The sequence below is a fragment of the Pygoscelis adeliae genome, unplaced genomic scaffold (assembly GCF_000699105.1).
Source record: "Pygoscelis adeliae isolate BGI_AS28 unplaced genomic scaffold, ASM69910v1 Scaffold21, whole genome shotgun sequence".
In the NCBI taxonomy this organism is placed as follows: Eukaryota; Metazoa; Chordata; class Aves; order Sphenisciformes; family Spheniscidae; genus Pygoscelis; species Pygoscelis adeliae.
This window is the reverse complement of record NW_008824243.1, coordinates 8,630,370-8,635,828: the sequence shown is the minus strand read 5'-3', so window position 1 is coordinate 8,635,828 and position 5,459 is coordinate 8,630,370. Positions and strand designations below refer to the sequence as shown.

The window sequence follows — 5,459 nt, the reverse complement described above, 5'->3', positions numbered from 1 at the left end:
CCGGGCTCCGGAGCTCTGCCCGCGCCTCTCCGTCGCCGGGCGGGCGCGGGGCCGTCCTTCGCCGCGGGCAGGGCGAGGAGGGGAGCAGCGCCCCGTTCTCAGGGCCCCCGTTGCCTGCCAACGGGCTGCTCTTCGCCGGGTAAGTGCCTGAGTCTCCTCGCTTCTCATTGTCCTTTGTCCTTGGGAGGAAAAACAAAATGTCCTTGGAGCTGGGAGGGGGAGGGGGCGCCTGGCTCTCCCTGCCCCCCCTCGCCGCTCCCTGAGGGGAACCTTGGGGACCCCCGTTCGTCTCCGTGACCCCTTTTGGGTGAGGGGGGAGCCGCGCGGTCTCTTCGCCGGGTAAGTGCCTGAGTCTCCTCGCTTCTCATTGTCCTTTGTCCTTGGGAGGAAAAACAAAATGTCCTTGGAGCTGGGAGGGGGAGGGGGCGCCTGGCTCTCCCTGCCCCCCCTCGCCGCTCCCTGAGGGGAACCTTGGGGACCCCCGTTCGTCTCCGTGACCCCTTTTGGGTGAGGGGGGAGCCGCGCGGTTTGGGGAGGGAGCGGCGGGAGGGGGGGCCGCCCCGGCGCCCGCCCCCCTGACACTCGTCGGCTCCCGGGCTGCAGAGCGCTCCCCCTCCCCCTCGCTCATGCAGCACCGAGGGGGCTCCGCACACCCCGTCCCCCAATGCAGCACGGAGGATGGGGGCAGCTGCAGACGGGTTCCCCAATGCAGCAGTGAGGAGAGGGGGGGCTGCAGACCTGTTCCCCTCCAGTGCAGTATGGAAGGGGGGCATCTGCAAACCAGCTTATAACTCCAATGCAGCAGTAAGGGGAGGGGGGGGAGAGGTGAAGACTCTACTACATCATCAGTTAAATGTTTCGCCCCGAGCCCGTATCTGTTTAAAGAGCATTTGTTGCCCGTTGCTGCTCAGATAGGGATATGTTTTCGTAGTTTGTAAGAACAAAGACGCCATGTCCTTTTCTCTTAAAAATAAAACTTGGTGGTTTTTTTGTGGGGTGTTGGCTTTTAACTCTTTCTAAACCAGTAAGAAAAAAACAGGCTGCGGATGAGACAGCTTAGTACTTTACTGAAACAATAGATAGAAATTTACTTCACTTGAAAAACAGCAGTTCAGGTCTAGAACTTTAAAGAAAACTCTTAAGAATTACGGGCAATATGATTTTGCAATTAAAACCGCAATACAAAAACTTACAAGCTTACAAAAAACAAAGGTCGATCATGCCAAGTCTACAGTTTAAAGTTGGCAAAATACTACAGTTGTGATTTAGACGACACTACGAGAAGAAAAGGTAGTTACTTAATTTTATGTATTTACATGATAAGGAAACAAGTGGGTTTGTGTGTGACATTAAAAGCTTTTAAAAAGCATTTATTGGGTGTCAGTTTTGGCTTTAGTATTCAGTTTACGCATTTTTCAGGGAGCTTGCAGTCATTTCTGTTTACGTAGCATTTTTATCGTTGTTTCGATGGTTAATAATTTAGAAGTTGTACAACACCTATTGCAAGACTTTCTAAAAACGCAAGTTTAAATGGAATGCCTGATGTTTGTTTTGCGTAGGCTCGCATTCAGCAATTACCAATTTAAGGGTAAAATTGTAATTCCAAATGTATAAAAAGTCACTGTAGTAGAGCAAAAAGTAAATATTAAGAACTTCAGTTTTAATTGGAGATTGTGTATAGCCGTATTTGTTGGATTTATCTGGTGTGCACTTGTACAGGATTATAAAACTCTGTGCAGGTTTTAAATATTGCAGTTGGAGGTAAATCTACATTTTTTCCGTACTTCCTCTGCAAATACGAATCCGTCATTACAACAGTGAAAGTTGGCTTTTTTGGAAAATATAAATACAAGTTTCAGTAACCATTGGACTGCTATCACCTTTATGCAGAGTGTTCGGAATCTTTATTTTAGATTTGGATTATGGTGGTTTTATAACCCCAGCAACAGTTCTGCAGTGTAGAACAGCTTCTGACATACACACTTTGCTGAAAAGAAAGTTCTAGCTTTAGGTGGGTGTCTGCTGTATTTTTCTTTTTTTTAATATGTTAGGGGATAATTTTTTAAATAGCTTTGACCTTGTTTGTTTCAGCGACTGAAAATAAAATAGCAGCTAAGTGTCTCTGAAAATAAATTGCTCTTAATTCTTAATGTATTTTATTTAATGCTTCTGCATTTTTGTATATATAAGGTATAGGATTTTTAATTTATATTTAGATGTCTTTTAATGTAACATTAAAATGTTTTTTTAAATTACCCACGTATTTACAGAATGATTCCAGACTTGTTCTAGAGTATGAAATAGTGGTGATAAATATAAATGCTGCAAAATAAAATCTTAAGCCTTTTCACAAAAGGCGAGAAAAGTTGGCTAGAGGTAGTGCAAATATGGTGTTCCTTGTGTTAAAGAGCATAGTTTGGGATGTGATTAAAGGTTAAAGAAGCTGAAGGTTTTAAAACTGTATTCTGAAGGGCAAAAAAGATATCTCTTTTGGGGAGATCAAGTAACTTCTGACTTAAAATTCAGAGAAGCTGATGGCAGAAGCCATTTTAAAACTACTTTGCTATTACTAGAGGTTTTATTTAATTTTGCATAGCCTTCTTCTAAAGACTTTAATGTGGGAAAAAAAAAGTACAAGGACTGAGAGGTATTGTGTGATAAATTACTCTTAAGAAAAAATCTTAAATTGACTAGACACTAGATCTTTAAGTCATTCAAAATTAAAGTAATGGGAGGCAGAAGAGCAGGTTGCAGTTATTCATGCAAAAATACAGATAATGCATGTTGTATGTCAGTCAGTCTTCATCTCCAGTGTTTTTCTTCAGCCAAGTATGTACAGCCACCCATACTTTTATTTTTAGAGTTCAGTTCTAAAGATACAGTTACTGCTATCATAAGTTTTTCCTAACTTAATAATTACCTAAACATCAATAAAATTCAAGCATCTGACTTGTTCTGCTTTTCTAAAGGAAAATGCTAAAAATTTCCGTACTTTCTTTTTTTTAGGTAGAATTCCATGAACAATACCTTGTTTCCTGACTGGCTTCCAGAATAATCGTTCATACCTTATTTTCTTAGGTAAGAGTGGTTATAACTTGTGGTAGTATGTTCATTTCCTTGTTTTTTTCTTTTTTGATCTGGGGATTTGCCTTTTTGCTACTGTGCAGACGAGGGGAAAAAAGTATGTAATTTTTAAATTGGAGGGGACACGTTTTATAAATTATCTGGACTTCTTAAAAGCCTTTTTTTGCAGATACGGGTAGACTTTTAAAATAACGTGATGTTTATGCTGCTACTTCTGTATAAATTTTAGTTTACTAAAGCTAAGTAGATTGTTATTTTTTTAATATATGTATACACATACATATGCATTGTATTCGGTGGGAAATGACAGTATTTTCATATAAACCTAGAAGTTCTGTATGTCCCATTTCACCAGTGAAAATGTGCATTGAACTTTAAAAATGTTTGGTTTTTGTACTTAATGAGTTTGTAACATTAATGCTTGGAGATATTGTAGAATTTGTATATGACAGTAATAACCCTAGATTTCAGGTATTCATACTTATATATTCATGTTTATATCAGTCAAGAACATTAGAACTGTAGGTAAAATCTGTATGTACCTTTGTTTTCAGACAAACCTGGTTTTATTTTTTTTCTTTAAAGGCTGTTACTGGATATTGTTCTTACTTCCAAAGATTCAGATGGCTGGTTGGGTTAAAAGACCTTGAGCAAAATTCTGTACTGTGCATACCAGGTATGTTATACTGTGTTGTGGTGGTGGTGGTTGTTTTGTTTTGTTTTTTTAACTTATCCTGGAAGTAATTTTTTTTTTTTAGCAAAATAAACACTGAACATTTAAGCTACAATATTTTACCTTGTTGAATTTTCTTTCAAGTTTTAGTACATTTGAAAACTGTTAGTATGTACTAAATACAGTAATGTTAATGTCTCCTTACACATCTTCTAAGATTTTTATGGTCACTCATAAATAAGACTTTTTTTAAGAATCTGAAATGACCATGTCAACACATTGTAAAATAAAGCTGTGCTTATGAGGATTGCCATCTCTACTAAGGACATTCAGTCTAATCAAACTTTAGAAATGTCTTTCCTTCAGTTCAGGGTATTGGTTCATTAGCAAGTGACACTCATAAGCTTTTCCTTTCCAATAAATTGTTTTTATACAATAAACTTAGAGTAAAATTTGCGCTGAAAAAAGAGTTTCTAAAAGTCTAAACCTGCACCCAGTTGTTAAGAAGTATCTTGCTGTCCTTTTTGCAGTATAAACAAATCAGCTTTCTAATGTTTGATGATTTTTTTTTTTTACACTTTAAGATTCTGCATTTAGAGGCAGAATAACATGTTACATTTGAGTCATGCTTTCACCACTGTGTAATTAAAAGTTGGGGATCTTGTTTGCCTGTCTTAACTGGTTCTTTTTCGCAGCTTACCATGCTAATGTACTTCAGTACGTATTCAGGACCTCAAAGCGTAAGGTGTCTTCATGAAGACGTGTATCAGGATTCCCAAAAATACTCTTGATAATTTGCTTTTAAAAATTACATAATTTATCATGATAACTTAAGAATACAGATCTTATGAACCCCTACCTGAGTGCAGCTGTTCTCCTTGGCTTGGATGAAGGCTTCAGCCTGCTCATACAAGAGAAGTCATGTACCAATTTTGCATAAGCTTTTTAAAAATGTCTCTTTAGGTTGTAATAAACCTTTATCTGCAGTAAGTCACTGCTAATATGCAAGACAGAATTCAAATAATATTTACAGATAATAGACATGTACCATACACCGTGGATGTCCTGCAACAAAACACAGCTAACGAACAAGGCTCGTATGTTCTAGAACTTCATTGTGTAACTGTCTGATGTGAGGCTTGAGAATTAGAAGTTTGTGTTAGAAATTATCAGGTACCTTGAGAAGAACAGCAGAACATATTTGAAATCCCACGTGAATTTTCAATCACCAGATATTGCACAGTCTATTACGATAAAGGCAAGACTAGCCTGACTCACATAAAAGTCTGATAGTAATGATGGGGCTGGACTTCTCAAACTCAAGACTTGTATTCCTAATGTTAAATCCTTAAATGTCTAAAGCTGCCATTTTTAATTGACCTGCTCTTAAAAAAAAATAAAATACAGTGCTCGAGCAGAGTCATCTTGTCTGACCTGAGCGTTTTGTGATGAATACGAAATTAAGCACTTTGATCTTAATGGTCTTATATATTTCCTATATGGTCATCATGCTGTTTGTGTTGAACAGATATTATAATAAAAACAGTTTTAAATGTCCCTTGTTACTTTTGTGAGCCCTTTGGAGCTACCTTTTCTTGTAAGAACAACATGTTTTCATCTAGTAAATGGCAGCTTGATGTTTAGGTTAGGTAGACCTCAGTAGGCTAGATGCACACTACTGGGGACTTGAGGAGTTTTAAGT

General features: G+C 38.6%; 1 long non-coding RNA gene across 1 annotated transcript in view; it reads left to right on the top strand.

The window, feature by feature from the left end:
• LOC103926312 overlaps nucleotides 1–3,756 on the top strand; it is a 19,503-nt gene extending 15,747 nt beyond the window's left edge. The window contains exons 4-5 of the long non-coding RNA XR_664070.1: nucleotides 3,007–3,078; nucleotides 3,670–3,756. This is a non-coding gene — a long non-coding RNA (uncharacterized LOC103926312). The remainder of the gene's footprint in view (nucleotides 1–3,006; nucleotides 3,079–3,669) is intronic.
• Nucleotides 3,757–5,459: the final 1,703 nt, after the last annotated feature.